Source organism: Caretta caretta, chromosome 1, assembly GCF_965140235.1.
Source record: "Caretta caretta isolate rCarCar2 chromosome 1, rCarCar1.hap1, whole genome shotgun sequence".
Taxonomy (NCBI): Eukaryota; Metazoa; Chordata; order Testudines; family Cheloniidae; genus Caretta; species Caretta caretta.
The window spans coordinates 85466111-85482556 of record NC_134206.1 but is presented as its reverse complement, the minus strand read 5'-3'; the positions used below and the strand labels follow the sequence as shown (position 1 = coordinate 85482556).

The 16446-nt window shown below is 39.9% G+C and overlaps 1 long non-coding RNA gene across 3 annotated transcripts in view; it reads right to left on the bottom strand.

The window, feature by feature from the left end:
* Positions 1-16446, bottom strand: part of LOC125637927 (uncharacterized) — a 210578-nt gene that overhangs the window by 26299 nt on the left and 167833 nt on the right. For 2 of the 3 annotated variants that reach the window (XR_012668826.1, XR_012668827.1), the window contains one exon: positions 7479-16316. The exons of the other annotated variant lie outside the window; for it this stretch is intronic. This is a non-coding gene — a long non-coding RNA (uncharacterized LOC125637927). Of the gene's footprint in view, positions 1-7478; positions 16317-16446 lie in introns of those variants that run through there. 3 annotated transcript variants of the gene reach the window in all.

Genomic DNA, 16446 nt, shown 5'->3' with positions numbered 1-16446 from the left:
TGCCCAAACACAGGTCTTGTGTATCATGAATCTTTTTTTTTTTTTTTGGTCATTGCTTCAGTTTTGATCTCAACAGGTTGCCTTTCAGAAAGGTTACTTTTCAGTAAAACAAAATGAAAAAGGTGTAAATTAAGGACTAAACTAAGAGATAAAAGGTTTTTTCTGTTCACATGAAACACTTCCTAAATCACTATCACGTTGAAATCACTAGAAAGGTCTTTCAGGGTTATACTTCAAATGCATTTTAGATATCTCTGTAGATAATTTGGAAACCAATCTGCTTCTCAGAATTTGGAAGCTTCAGATCAATCACTGATGAACAATAATTTATGTGAAAACTCAATTGCCAGTACTGTAATTAAGCACAATTATGTGTTCTTAGAGTGCCAGGCTTTAGCTAGACCTATAGTAGGATTAATTAACACTACCATACAGATGGAACATAGCTCATTCCCAAGAAAGGTATAAAAACAATTAATTTAGTGGCACTCTCTTACCTCTGGCTGGGCAAGAAGGGTGCAGGTAGGAATTCAGAGACATGTCTTGCGCTCACATGGATTGCTAATAGGAGCAGAATAGTACTTAAGAGATGCTGCATCATGAGAGATGCCTTCCATGAGATGAGACGTTAAATTGGAGTCTCTTTTTTTCTGGCTCCAGTTGCAGTGCAGGTGGAAGCTAAAAATATTTTTTTGCAGTTTTAGAAAGGACTTGATAACTATTGTCATGGTAAAATCACCACTCATTGTGTTTGGTTCAGAGCAAGCCTGAGGTTAGCTTTATTCAAGCATGCGCATACAGGGAGAATCAGCCAGAGATGCTCTGGCGTAAATAGAAATAGAGGAGCTTATATTGCTGAAAACCACAATTTGTCAAACCCACTTCCTTTAACAGCATTTTCCTTATTTGGCATATAGTGCAAGCTTCAACAGTAGCTTTGCCTTACTTGGAGTTTAGCAAAACAAGCTTTTCCTGTTATTGACAGGTGTTTCCTTTGCGGTTAATGGTTACATTTCTTAAGCTGTGCTGTTTGCAATTGCCTTACAATGGAATTTTCCTCACTCTCTTCTTATGCTTCATATACACAGTTAACTTGACCAAAGTTTTAGGTCTACTTGGAAAGTTTAGGCTTACTTGGAGCCACTGAATTTTTCTTCCACGCTATAGTATACTGGCCAATAAATGAATACAACAGGCTAATGTCCAGGGCTGTGTGAAGTATTATTAAGGGTGTAATAAAATCTCTACATTGTCCTCTCTTATCTAAGAGATTGTTTATACACCCATCATTATAATATTCGAGTGCATTATATGTCAGCTATCAGTCACATAGGGCTAATTATGGAAGGGTTACTGCTCTGTATAACTGAAGTTACAACTGTTTCTCTTTAAAGCTATTTTTTACAGCTTCTCCAAAGTCTACAAAACAAGTTAGATCAGCCTGAAAATTAGAAGGTGAGATCAGCAGCTGGGATAGACTTTGGTGAATATTGGAGTCTGGGCCAAAAGAGACCAATTGGAAAATGAAGCTAAGCTTTCAGGCATATTCACTTGGACTTGTGTGTACACACAGATGTCTCTGAAGACTTGTCCTGTGTGTGTGCTATGAGTCACCAAAACCAAGTACTTGTGTAACTCTTGCACTTGTCACACTTTCACATGCAAATTAATTCAGATTCTCATGAATATTTAATTTGAATATGTGATTTTATGGACAAACATGGGCATGTACAAAACACATGCAAACCTCGGGCCTCTCTTTTAAAGATCATTTGGATAAAATACTAAAAAATATATTAGAAGGAATAATCAGTCCTGCAGTGGCATGGGCTAGAATGGTTAATTGGTCTTTTTCTTCTCTCATTTGTGTGTTACTGCAGTAAAAGTTAGGGCTTGTGCTTGCTCTCAGGGAAATTCGTTTTTGAGGAAGGATTGTGTCTTTCCATGTATTTGCATAATGTCTAGTACAATGGGGCCCCGCTCCTGATGGAAGCATTTGGCTGCCACCACAAATAATAAAATAAATAATAATAATTAATAATGATGAAGAGGTAGCTTCTGTCACCTTTACTCACATTGAGTGGTCACTGAAGTCAGAGCGAATACTCAAGGAGTAAAGTGAGTAAGGGAATTAGAATCTGGACCAGAGTGGCTTTAATTTGTTGCAACTTAATCCCCTTTGAAGGAGAATTACACTACAGCCCACTAAGACCACTTTACTTCTGAATGAGCACATCTACACAGGAGTTTGATGCACTTTAACTAATGTGCTTTAACGTCACATCTTTAGTTAATTCATCTTAACTTTCCTTAGTGTGCCTAAATAGACATGCCCTAATTTATTTTAGGAAAGATTTTAAGAACTACAGTATACAACGGGGAGATAGCAAAAATAATTTACCGTGACATATTTCCTTAAAATCTGTACTATAAAATGGAGCTTTGAATTTGCTTTTAGGAAAAATAGAATCTACTTTTATTACCTGCTACTGTAGTTTATAGGAGTTGATAGAGTGGAAGATATTTCACGTATGATTTTATTTGTTACTCTTCCCAGCAAATATTGTATCTGCATCCAGCAAATGTATTTATTATATTGTTCAATAGCATTATGTATTTATTTAGTTCCTTCAGAAATCTCAATAAATTGTGGACTCATGCATTGCTGTTTACAACCCCACAATTTGGTATTATTCTATAATACCCTTTTACTGAATTCTCACTGACAATTATTAAAGGAATAATGTAGGCTTCAAAAAAGCAATGGAATGAACAAAGAATTTAAGTTAGTAACACATATGGAATAATAGATGGCTCTCTGGGTGAATATAAGGCTGCAATTCATTTGAAGGCTATGCTGATGTCATAACCCATGAGCAAACAGCTTGAATCGTTTATATAAATGGCAGTAGACCCCTGAGAGACTAAGTTTAGCTTTGGAATCATGAACAATAAGGCCATCTCTTGTCATATATATATAGTTTTATTTTTTTCTTTTAACACTGAAAAAATATTACAAGTATGATGTTATAACACCAACCAATACCTTTTCAAAGCACTACACAGGGACTTAGCCATACAATTTCCATTAAAGTCATGAAAGCTGTCCATCTAAATTTCTGCATGCTGCTTAGCAAATACTGGGATAAACTCACCATCAAACTTACCCTTTAGTGACATCAGTGAATCACCTTTTTTATTGATGTTAACATGGGATATTTTCACTTTCACAGTAGAGGGTGACAACTTGGTTTCTCAGAAAATATATATGCTTTTTTGGTTATATGGTTGTGCATAACAGGTATTCATTCTATTTGGGCTGCAGGAGGAAAAGTGAAATTTACGAGGTTCGTGCTTTCTAAAAAACTGGAGGACAGCACTTGAGGCATCAATAAAGCAACTAGGTTTCATTTTGGTGTGTCTTCCCTGAGGACTAGACTGTGACTTGGATTATATCCTGCACAGAGAAGTAAAGACAGTAAACCCACCTTTGGCTACCTGTATTTTAGGCCCACACATTCAGAGGTAAGAGGACGCTGTGTGCCCTTTCATGCCCACATTGGGCCAGATGAGTGGAGAAATGGGCAAAGAGATATTAAGAAAGTTGGCTCCACTCCTGAAAAGGCTGACCAGCAGAGCTGAGCTGGTGTGGTAATTGTCATAATTTGCAGCAGTAAATTGTAATTGTAATTGACCAGCAATAAATTATTACCCCTTCCTGGAGCAAGAGAAAAGTGGCAGGGAATTGTGCTTCACAATGTCTCCTAGAGCTACTCCTGAGTGTTGCAGCTAATGCTCAGAGGCACTGTTCCAGAACAATATGCATTAGAGTGATACAGCAGGGCAAGAGAGAAAGGAGAACATACCACAGAAGTGGAGTGGGAAATCAGGTGAAAAAAACAAGGAATGAGAGGAGATATGCAGTAAACTCCTGCAGAGATTGAGAGGGACATAACCAAACAGTGGCTTCTGGGAAAGAAATGAGACAACAAATATTAGAAATGGAGAGAGAAGAATAAACCACAGGATGTTACACCCTGACACCCCAATATTCACCACTGTCACGTAATTAGGATAAGTCTTATACAAAGTATGTCTTGTGAGGCGTCATTCTAAAAGTCTTAATCTGCTAGAAAGTAATATCTTGTTGGATTCTGTGTGCTATCATCATGTATGAAGTTATGAAGTTTGGCTATGTATATGTTGCTGAAACATGTCCTGAGATTGAAAACACCCACAAGCAGCCTTTCAGGTATGACAGTAAAAAGGCCAAATAATGTTAATGGCTTATTGAGGAAATGCACACAAGCACAAGGATTAATCCAGGAACTGTGTACAACAGAAACCTCTCAGAGATAGCACTACGCAGTGGGAACTGTTTGACCCAGGTCACAGCAAAAAGAGCTTTCCAGTAAGTGGGGAGAAGATATAAAAGAGGGAAAATGACATTATGGGGGTACCTCACTCTCTCTACAACAACAAACCTGGAAACACCTGAGGAACAAAGACTGAACTGTGGAAAGTGATGGTTCCAGGCTAGAAGGATTTTTAGCCTGTGTATGAAAACCTGGGAAAGTCAAGGCAACTTGTGCCTTAAGAATGCCAGCCTGTTTATCACTCAGGGTGAGAATTTGCTAATTTATATATTACCTATCTAGTGTGTTAAGCTCAGTTTGCGGTTTTGTTTATTTACTAGGCAATCTGCTCTGATCTGTTTGCTAGCCCTTATAATCACTTAAAATTTACCTTTTGTAGTTAATCAACTTATTTCTTGTTTTTAATATAACCTAGTTTGTGCAATTCATATGGGGGGAGGGGCAAGAGGCTGTGTACATCTTTCTCCTTTGGGTCTACACTCCAAGGGATGTGGGCACCTGAGTGCTGGGGCATGTCCCTTAAACTGAACCTTCCCAGAGCTAATCTCAGTGACTGTAACTTTCTAAAGATGGGTGTGGCCCTGACTGTGTGTGTGCTAGAGGCAATTTAAGAGCCTGGCTCAGAAAGACAAGATAAAGAGGGCCCAGGCTGGAAGAACAGGCAGGCTAAGTGGTATCTCAATATATCGGGTGGTACCTTGAATGGGGACAACTCATCACATAGGGAACCAAAGGAGCTGCACACTAGAGGAAAGAATGACTACACAGGGCAAGAAGAATAGAATCATAGGACTGGAAGGAACCTCGAGAGGTCATCTAGTCTAGTTCCCTGTATCATGGCAGGACTCTTTTTTTGATCATTTATTTAAAATAGATGTGCTTTGATTTTTACTACTTGATAAGATGTTAGTCATGGCAGGTGCTTTGTCAGTTCTGCATATATCACACCCATAACAAAAGTGATCTGGTTTAACTACATGCAATATTTGTATTGAGTAATTCAAAAGACACATAGCAGCATGGACACTTAGGGTATGTCTACAGAGAAATTAAGCACCAGAAGCTGGCCTGGGTCAGCTGACTCCGGCTAGTGGGACTTGGACTGCAGGGTTGTAAAATTGCTGGGGAGGTGTTCGGGCTCTGGATTAAGCCAGAGCTCTGGGATCCCATGAGGGAGGAGGGACCCCAGTGTCCAGGCTCCAGCTACAGTTACAAAAAAGCCCCATCATTGGACTATTTTAAAATGCAACTGGACAAAGCACTTGAATATATATCCATTCATTATATATACTAGAATGTACGAGCATTACACTGTCATGGAATAGATGGTGTGATATGTTTTTTCTTGCTGAAATGTCTTATTTCCCATTGCTTGACACTATAGTCATTTGCACCTGTGCAAAGTGATTGTAATATTCTGCCATTTAATCTGGTTGTGTTTTACCCCCACTTTGCACAGGTGCAAAGGAATACACAAAGTGCCAGGCAGTGGAAAATCAGGACTTTACTTTCTATGATTCTGTGAACACATTTTTATGAGTTAAAATCTGCCTTTGTAAAAGCCATTCACTAAGTTCCACTTTCATACATACGTCAGGAACAATTTATAGACTCATGGACGTTAAGGCCAGAAGGAACCATAATGATCATCTAGTCCAGGAGTTGGCAACCTTCAGCACGCAGCCCATCAGGGTAATCCGCTGGCGGGTCACGAGACATTTTATTTACATTTATGGTCTGCAGGCACGGTCCCCAGCAGCTCCCAGTGGCCGTGGTTTGCCGTTCCTGGCCAATGGGAGCTGTGGGAAGTGGTGCGGTCCACAGGGACCTCACCCATACTTTTTACATTTACATTTATCATCTGCAGGCAAGGCCCCCTGCAGCTCCTATTGGCCTGGAACGGCGAACCACAGCCACTGGGAGCTACAGGGGGCTGTGCCTTCAGACTGTCAATGTAAACAAACTGTCTCACAACCTGCTAGGGAATTACCCTGATGGGCCACCTGCCAAAGGTTGCCAACCCCTGATCCAATCTGACTGCCTGAACATTGCAGGCCACAGAACATCACCCATACACTCCTGGAACAGGCCCATAACCTCTGGCTGAGTTACTAAAGACCTCAAATCTTTATTTAAAAACTTCAAGTCACTGAGGATCCATAATTTACTCTAGTTGAAACCAATAAGTGTTCCTTGCCCCATGCTGCAGAGGAAGGCAAAACAAAACAAAACAAAAGCAGGGTCACTGAAGGGAATGGAAGTACACTAGCGTAAAACTGGTGTGAAAGAAGAATTAGACCCATTGATTTTATCTTTCCAGTGGGTGTTTTTGTGATCTCAAGTCATTTGACATAGATAATAGATGATCTGAAGCTTTAAAATCCTCACTTTTATTTTTCTGCATTGATTTCTTTTTCTTTCTTTACAAGTCTCCCAATAAACTTGAGAAAGAAAAAGGTGAAACAGTATATCTTTTAAAGAATAAATGAAAGCAGTACATAACTGATATTGTCCTCTGTTCTTGTCGTTCTTCCAGTGATCATGAAGAGAAAATAGGAGCTTTGTTTTTCATGTTTATTTTTGAAGTTAAATGAAAACAAGGTGCTATGAAAAGTAGAAAGGGATCAATGCACTTAATCCTTTTATAGCTCAAATTTACCACAAAATCCCAAGTATCATTTTCTTGGCCAAGAGGTAATTGCATTTACTGTGGACATCTTTAACTGTGCAGGTCTGAAGTTGATGACTTAGGCCCCAATTTAGTAAAGTGCTTAAAATGTGCATAAATGTAAGCACATGAATAGTCCCACAGGCATCAGTTAGAAAGTCAATAATATTTTGTCTTCAATGGAACTACTAACATGCTTAAACTTAAGCAAATGATTAAGTCTCCTGCTGAAGTGGGCTTTTAGCTCAAATTACTGAGTGCCCCTGGAAATCCACAAATAAAACAACAACAAAAAACAAAACAAAATGTGATGGGTTCCCGGTGTGCAACCTGGAGCTAGGGTACTGCTGAGTCCTCTGGCTTACCAACCTGGGCTCCCTCTCACATTGTGATGCTGTGACAAGCTGTAAACCTTTCCAGGTATTGCACTTACACAGACATCCATAGGCAGGGACACACCCAGTTGTGCTACATGAATGCTTTGCCAGCCACTCATGAACCAACAATAGAAAGGCTTCAGCCAATTCCTCACAGCTCCCCAGCCTAAGACCCCAGAGTTGTACTATCTTGCCCTGGTCAGAAGCCTGACCAGAGTAAATTCATTACCCACTCTGCCACTTCCACAAAGGACAGTTGAAGTGCACCAGCTTTTGTACACTGAGCAGATTCCCCAAGCACTTCAAGCAAAATGCGCTGTTTTAGGTAAAATATAAAACAGATTTATTAACTATAGAAAGATCGATCTTAAGTGATTACAAGTAGTAAGCATACAGATCAAAAGTGTTACCTAAGAAATAAAAGTAAAATTGGACTCCAAGTTCTATAAACTAGACACAATTTAAATCAAGCAGTGTATCACACTAATGGTATCGTTTATTTATACACAATCTGGGATTCTCCTTTTCAGCCTGAGCCCACCTCCCCAGTTCAGTCTTTGTTCTCCAGATGTGTTTTCAGGTGTTGAGTTGAAAGGGGAGTGAGGACAAATGATGAGTTCACTTCCCCTCCTTTATAGGTTTCTCCAGCTTGCTGGAAAGATCTTTTGCAATGACCTGACTTAAGCAGTCTCCATTGTCTACATGTTCTCTCTAAGAAGAATCCATTGTATACAGTTCCTGGGGTAGCCCTTGTGAGTGTGTGTTCTCCTTAATGGGCCATCATCAGTGTCTGGCTGCCCCATTGTTGTACCTGAAAGGCTGATTGTGGATGTTCCCAACCTTACAACGTATTTTAGTAACACAAACATGGCAAACTTCAAACTTCACATACAATGATAGCACATACAATCCAACAGGATATTAATGTTCAACAGATCAAGACTTCTAAAATGATATCACACAAGGAGACTTTGCACAAAATGCATCCTAATTATATTACCACGGTGAATATAGGGGTGCCAGGGTGTTGCTTTGGGGTACAGAATGTCACACAAAACAAAGCCCAAACACTACTTAAACGTGACCTTAAACTTATTCCGTGTAGAAATGGGACAGTAATAACTATTGCCTACTAACTTCTGCAGTACTTAAGCTCAGATTCTGCCAGCCACATTCCTGCTATAGTACCTCCCAAGGAGTCTCAATGAAATTAGAGTAAGGTTTGAAAATGTTTTAAAATTTACTTTTCCCGCATCAGTATTTGAGAGCATTTGGTTCCCTGATTTTGGTATATGCCCATCTCTGGTTGCTAATTAGCATAATGGCAACAAACTGGACAAGATTCTCACTGGAATTGTACCTCCTCATGATCTAAATTGACCACAATTTGGCTGCAAGTGGCTATCAGATAGTTGCCCTGTCAGAGGGGAACTTCCTGCTGGTATTGCTGTACCATTGCCAAATCTTCTTTCATTGCTACTCCCCGCCTATTAAGGAGACATAAGGTAAGGGAAAGAAAGGAGTGTGGCAGAGTGGAGCTTTGCTACATCAAACCTCCACTGTCATAGAGTCCATTAAGAATCTCAAGTAGGAGAGGAGAGATTATTTTGTATTTGATACTGGTGTAATCACTGCTGGAATAATGTGTCCATTTCTGGTGCCCACAATTCAAAAATGATGTTGATAAATTGGAGAGAGTTCAGAGAAGAGTGACAGGAATGATACAAGACTTAGAAAACATGCCTCATAGGAATAGACTCAAGGAGCTCAGTCTAATTATTTTAACAAAGAGAAGGATAAGGGATGACTTGATTATAGTTTACGTACCTACAAGGGGAACAATGGATTCTTAAATCTAGCAGACACGGGTATAAACATGATCCAATGGCTGCAAGTTGAAACTAGACAAATTCAGAGCGGAAATAATGCATATTTTTTTAACAGTGAGGGTAACTAACTGTTGGAATGATTTATCAAGAGTCTTGGTGGATTCTCCTCCACTGACTATTTTAAAATTAAAATTGGATGTTTTTCTAAAAGCTATGCTCCAGTTCGGAATTATTTTGGGGACATTCTATGGCCTATGTTATACAGGTCAGACTAGGTAATCACAATGGTTCTTTTAGGTCTTGGAATCTATGAAGGACTATTTGCCAGTTGTTGTAGCAACCAGACAAGGTACTAACAAACTTCAACAGGACTTTATTTTTAAAGTGGAAACCTCTTTACCAAGCTACTGCTGCACCCTCAGTAGCTCTCACTCTGCCTCCTCAACTTCCTCCCCCTTCCTATTGCCTGTCCTTTCAGACTCCCAACAGCCAGTGCTCCCAGTTCTAATCATTACAAGCAGCATCTAAACACCACATTCCCTCCTCTCTTAAGAAACTACCCCAATTAAAATAAACAGTGTTGTTCTAACCACAGGAACAAATATGAAACAAGACACTATACTGTTGGCAGAAATATTACACTGAAAACACTGTAGATACTACATAACATAGTCTCTAGTCCAGACAGGTGGTCATCTGGGTCTGATAGGCCGTCTCTCAAGACCTGGTTCCAGTGCAATGTCTTCTTGTGTTGATACTATGGTGAAGTCATCCAATGCAGACTGGGTGTTGGCATAATCTCCTCTTGGTGCATAGGCAGGTGCAAGATAAGAAGCATTCCATACCCACCCATCAGAAAGTCAATAGCGGTAAGGTCCCTTCTTCTCTATGATTTTAAGAGGAGCTGTGAATTTATGGTCCCCTTTGTGTAAAAATCCAGGTTTTCGTATTCTAATGAAGGAACCACACTGAAACTTTGGTTCCTTAGCACCCCAGCACCTGACTGTGAAGCCTTATACTTTGCTTGGTTCCAGTTCAACTGTTTTTCTCACATCATCCTTGGTTGGGGCATCAGGTGGTGCCTTTAACAATCCAGCAATATTCAGTTTAGTATTCATCTGTTTCCAATGCAGTGACTCTGCAGGTGATCTTTGCTTTGTGGCATGTCGTGTAGCCCGGTATGCTTGCAAGAAATCAGTAGTGAATGTTATCCACAATGGCCCTTCCTGTTTAGCTGTTTGCAAACTCTCTTTCAAACTTCTGTTAAACTGTTTGATTTCCCCATTGGCTTGAGGGTAATATAGGGATGACCTTCTGTGTAAAAAGGTTCCTCTCTGCTAAAAAAGTTTCAAACTCCAGGGAAGTAAATTGACTACCATTATCTGAAACCAGTTCTTTGGAGTTACCTTCCCTGCTAAAAACTGAAGAGAAGAACTTAATTACTGTAGCAGAAGAGATATGGGATGTAAACGCTACCTCAGGCCATTTACTGAAATAGTCTATTAAAGTGATGGCATAATGGCAGTCACTTGGAGCAGTTTCAAAGGGTCCTACAATGTCAATCGCCACTTTTTCCCATGCAGATTCAGGACGAGGAACAGGCTGTAATGGCAGGGTACATATCACTGCTGTCTTATCATGCATTTGGCAAGTGACACAGAATTTTATGAGAGCTTCAGTTTGAGAGTCCATCTCTGGCCACCAATACAGATCCCGTAGTCATTGTTTGGTTCTGACAATTCCTTGATGAGTATCGTGTGCCAGGTGTATGAGTTTTGACTGTAATTCTTCTGGCACAAGTAGCCAGTGTGTACCTCGTAGCACACAGCCATCGAGCAACGAAAGTTCATCCCAAACTCTAAAATAAGGCAGCAAAACTGGGACAAGGTTTTTAGGGTTACTGGGCCATCTCTTTGTCAGAAATTCCTGTAGTTTTTGTTGAATTGGACACGCTGAACAAGCAGCTTGAAATTGTTCTTTTGTAAGTGTAGTAAGAGCGCTTGTAATAAGCGCAACTACTACATCCTCCGGTGGACCATCTGGTGAAGGCAAAGGCAGGCGAGAAAGGCAATCAGCTACCACATTTTGGTTTCCAGACTTATATTCCAGTTCATAATTGAAAGAGAGTAGTCTTGCAGACCATCGAGCAATACGATATCCTGCTCTTCCCAGTCCTTTTGTAGTGAGCAACATCATCAAAGGGCTGTGGTCTGTGAGCAACTTGAACGTGCGGCCCCACAGGTAAGTTCTCCATTTTTCAGTAGTCCAGACACAAGCAAGTGCTCCTTTTTCGACTGTAGAATATTTCCTCTCAGCATTATTTAGTGTCCTTGAAGCAAATGCAACAGTCCTCTCTGTGTTGTCCTTATGAAGTTGTGTGAGGACAGCCCCAAGTCCATAATCAGAAGCATCAGTAGTTACAATTGTGGGCAATGCAGGACTGAATAGTGCAAGTTCTGGACTATGTACAATCAAGTCTTTCACTGTTTTGAACCTAGCATGTGCATCCATTGTCCACACTAAGGTTGAACTTCTCTATAGTAATTCTCGTAACGGTTCAATGACAGAAGCATAATTGGGAATGAATTTTGCATACCAGGAGGTAAGACCCAAGAAGGAACATAAGGTTTGCAAATCTATTGGAGGAAGAGCATTTGAAATTGCCAGGATATGATCTGGATCAGGTTTTAGTCCAGCCTGTGAAATTGTATGCCCCAGAAAGGAGAGTTCAGTTTGTCTAAATTTGCATTTGGACCTATTGAGCTTGAGGCCTGCTTTGCTGATGCAGTTTAGTGTAGTGTATGTGACAACAGAATCTGACCATTTCCTTGTATATGGGGCAATTCTTGTCTTACATTATTAAGTATAATTTAATATATTACATTACTAAAATATTTAATTTTACTCACATGTCCCTTTTCGTGCCTAATTCTTTTTTATTCTTTTATTTTTTTTTAGGTTTTCTTTCTGTTTTCTTCTCTCTCCTTCATACTCATGGCATAATTCACTGTTAGTAATATTTTCACTTAATATTTTAACTTTTGTACTTTATGGACTTTTTACTGACTTATGATTGTAATTATTGGACTTCATGGCATTTCATGAATACTTTGGGATAACTGACATCCTGTTTAATATTATTGTGATGGTATTTCAATAATATATATCGTACAGGATGAAAAACACTACAGGGGGAAGTATTTAGTGCACGTGAATAATATGGACTTCACAACATTTAGCAGGCGGGAAATTGTGGTTTTGCCACAAACCCCTTGTTTGGTGCCATACATTGTTGCAATGTCCCACAAGCAGACCAGAAAGCAGACTGTGACTGAGTGACAAATAAATAAATCATACCTCAGTCTTATATAGTGCTTTTGATTCATAGATCTCTAAGCTCATTTCAAAGGAAGTCAGTATCATTATTCTGGTGACAGATGGGAAAGTGAGTCCCAGGGAGTTAAATTGACTTGTCTAAGGTCACCTGGCAGGCCAGGTGTCTCCTGGGTTCAATCCAGCATTCTAGCCACAGGGCATATTGCCTCAGTCTTCACTTGCTGTAGGGGGTCAAATGATATACCAGCACTATGCCTGGTATACGTTCTGTCCCTCAGTACACTGTGGGGATCCACCCATACCTTAACCCTTCCACTTTCCATTCAGGAAAGACGTAATGGCCTTGTGGAGGAGCTCTTCCCTTCATACTACTACCCTCCATAGGGATAGCTGAATCATGATAATAAGGGGGTGCCTCACGGCCTCTTATCCCTTGTGGTGGCATGCAGCACAGCTACAAACTGGCCCTCTATGAACAAGTTTTAAATACAATACATATACAAATCAATCAATCCTAGTTTTCTCCTAGTACTTGCTAACTTGCCTAAGTTCTTCAACCATCACACTTTGTTTTTGATACTGCTACAAAAAAGTAGCTTTTAAACTGAAGGAACATTCACCAACCTTGGAGTTAAACAGATTTCACTCCATGATGGCTCAGTTTTGCTATTAAACTTCCTATATTAGAACTTTAGCCTTCCTATACTAACTACAATGTAATGCCATTGGCTACCATATGAGAGCCAAAACCTGGAAAGGCAAAATTTTAATCTATTTTAAAGACAGAATTTGGTGCTGTGCTATGCAGTAACAAGTCGTAAATCATCTACCAGTATTCTTGTTACTGAATTAATTTCCACACCAAGAAAGACAGATTCAGATATCCAAGGGTGAAATTATTGACTTGAACTGGGACCATATAGAACATTGTTGCAACCAGGGCCCTGTACTGGCACCAAATCTTGTATAAAGGGGGTCAAATAAGGTGTCTCAGACAAGGTTATGGTGTGATGGTTATGATTATGCTGTCTATAGGTGTGTATCATTTTTGTAGTTAAAATTATGAATATTGGCTCTATACTGTCTGTATTTCAAACTTATGCTATGCTTCTCGGTGACACCCAAGACAATTTGGTGTCAGCTCTGCCTAGTCTGCTTGATGACCCATTAAGGACCATCAGCTATACAAGTGACCCACTGAAAGAAGGCAGACATGCCTGGTGACTCAGCAAGGTATGCAGGGACATGCCTATGGACAGAAATCTGAGGTTTTTCCATGCCATGTGATGGACAGCTTGTCTTTGGAACAAAGAAAGACCACATGGCAAGAGAATATAAAAAGCTGCTGCAGCTCCTCCATCTTGTCTTCAATACTGCTTCATACCTCTGGAGGGACTTTGCTACCCTAAAGCTTTGAACCAAGGACTGAAAGACCCATCCCAGCTGTGGATGTTCTCCAGAGACTTGATTTGAACCTGCAGTTTATTCCATCACTGCTACAAGCCTGAACCAAGAACTTTGCCATTACTGTATGCAATTGATTCCACTTAACAAATTCTAGCTCTCATCTATATCTTTTTCCTTTTATGAATAAACCTTTAGATTTTAGAGTCTAAAGGATTGGCAACAGGGTGATTTGTGGGTAAGGTCTGCTTTGTATATTGACCTGGGTCTGGGGCTTGGTCCTTTGGGATCGAGAAAACCTTTTTTCTTTTACTGGGGTATTGGTTTCCATAACCATTCATCCCCCTAACAAGTGGCACTGGTGGAGATACTGGGAAACTGGAGTGTCTGAGGGAATTGCTTGTGTGACTTGTGGTTAGCCAGTGGGGTAAAACCAAAGTCCTATCTTTCTGGCTGGGTTGTTTTGCCTTAGAGGTGGAAAAACCTGACCCTTGGGCTGTAACTGCCCTGCTTTAAGCAATTTATCCTGAATTGGCACTCTCAGTTGTATCCCACCAGAACCAGCATCAATACACCAAGCATGTCTTATCCTCTGAATTAACCACTTTGAATTATCTGTTGATTCCCAGCACAGAGACCTTTTGTGTAGACAATTGCTTATCTACCTTTTCAGGGAGCCAGTAAGTTGCAAGTCCCACAGCAAATGGTGATTTATGGTCAGTGTCAAATGCCCTTTGGAAGAAGGAAAACATTCATTTAATGTATTTATTGTTTTGGTGGTGGGCTGAATTCTTTTCAATTATTTCTTCTTCAAATGAATATTTGTGCAGTATCTGACCTGTTGTTTCTCAATCTTGATTGTTTTCCCCTGAGCAAGTTTCCCACATCATTTTTTGTGTGACACCATTAGCAATTACCAGTGGGACATGGTGCTTGCTCCCTGAATAGCAGTAGAAGCATCTAGAGGATGGAGTATAAGAAACCAATACCAGATATATCTGCCATTTTCAAAGATGTCATCTCAGCAATAATGCATTTGGATACATGCTTTCTTCAGCATTCCATTTACAGCTATTCCAGTTAATTGAACATTCAGCACAAATACACAGACAGCTTGCCAATATATTTGCTTTATATACAAGGCAGATATTAATTTTTTCACTTAATTTGAAAAGTTATTAGCTATCCACACTAGAGGTGGTCAAACTGCTAGTTACAAATAATGGCTTTAATCCTGCTAGATACTCCTGATGGTTAGACCCATGCAGAGCTTCCTTAACTTCTCTGTTTGTATGGAAAAGCTTACAAGACCATTGCAAATATTTGTTAAAAATAATATTTGAGATTAAAAAGAGAAACAGACAGACAGAATGAGTCCTTTTTGGCAGCAAATTGTACTCAGTCCAATCCCTGATTTTCTACTAGTGTATCCATTGTTCTTATTCACTGTATAGTTTGGAAAAGTAATTTTCAGTCAATGGGTTGTTTGTAATGTGTTCACTTTGACTATTCCCTTTTTGCTATTCATTATTCATGTTGGCTGACAGGTTGCCTAAGTTTCATAGTATTGTTTCTGCTCCCTCACTGAATGATTAAAACATTTTCTACAGGACAACAACAAAAAACAAAGAACAATTAAGGAGTAACAAACTTCCAATGTGAATTTTTAGATGAACAATTGTGCTATAATTAGATTAGATTCTCAGATGTTCTCATGAATATATGTCAGCTTTCAGAGGACTCGTGAATAATGAACAGTTTGAACCCAAGGAACACAGACTTTTATGCACAAAAGAAAATTAGCAAATCAGTTTTCTTACTATTCAGAGAGCTCTAACGTATGCATAGTTATAGAAGGTGCAATCTCCATGGGTAGATTAAGGAATTTAAGCCCTGTCCATAGGAAAGCATGGGCTGCACCACACTGGGAGGACACCATCAGGGAGGGCTAAGGAGATGCTTCAAAACTGCATGGAGGAGAGGCATCAGGAAGGAAAAGAGAGGGAGTGAGCTGCTCCTTTCCTTCCCTGCCCTTGTTCCAGCTGGGTCTTAGCACCCTTCTTTCTTTTTCTGCTGTTGCATGTTATCTCCTCTTGGGGTCATGTTGCACCAAAGGAAAAGTTCTGGGTTAGATTTAGTGCTCTCATATATCTTCATCTGCACATACTGGTCTCTTCTCTATGATATTTAAGCCTCTCCCATGCATTGGTCCAACTGTAGCCAGAGCACTGACAGCACCTTATGGGATGGAACACCTTCTGTGTCTTTGCCAGGAACCCAAGCTATGCTTCAGCTGAAAAATCAGCAGCCAGAGGATGGTGACTCACTACCGGAGACACAGGTTAGTGGCTTAGTCTAGAGCAGTTTAAGTATCTTACATACAACAAAGTGTTATTAAAAAATCCAGAGAAAATCAGATTAAATCAGAGATAAATGGTACGAAGCATACACCCAGA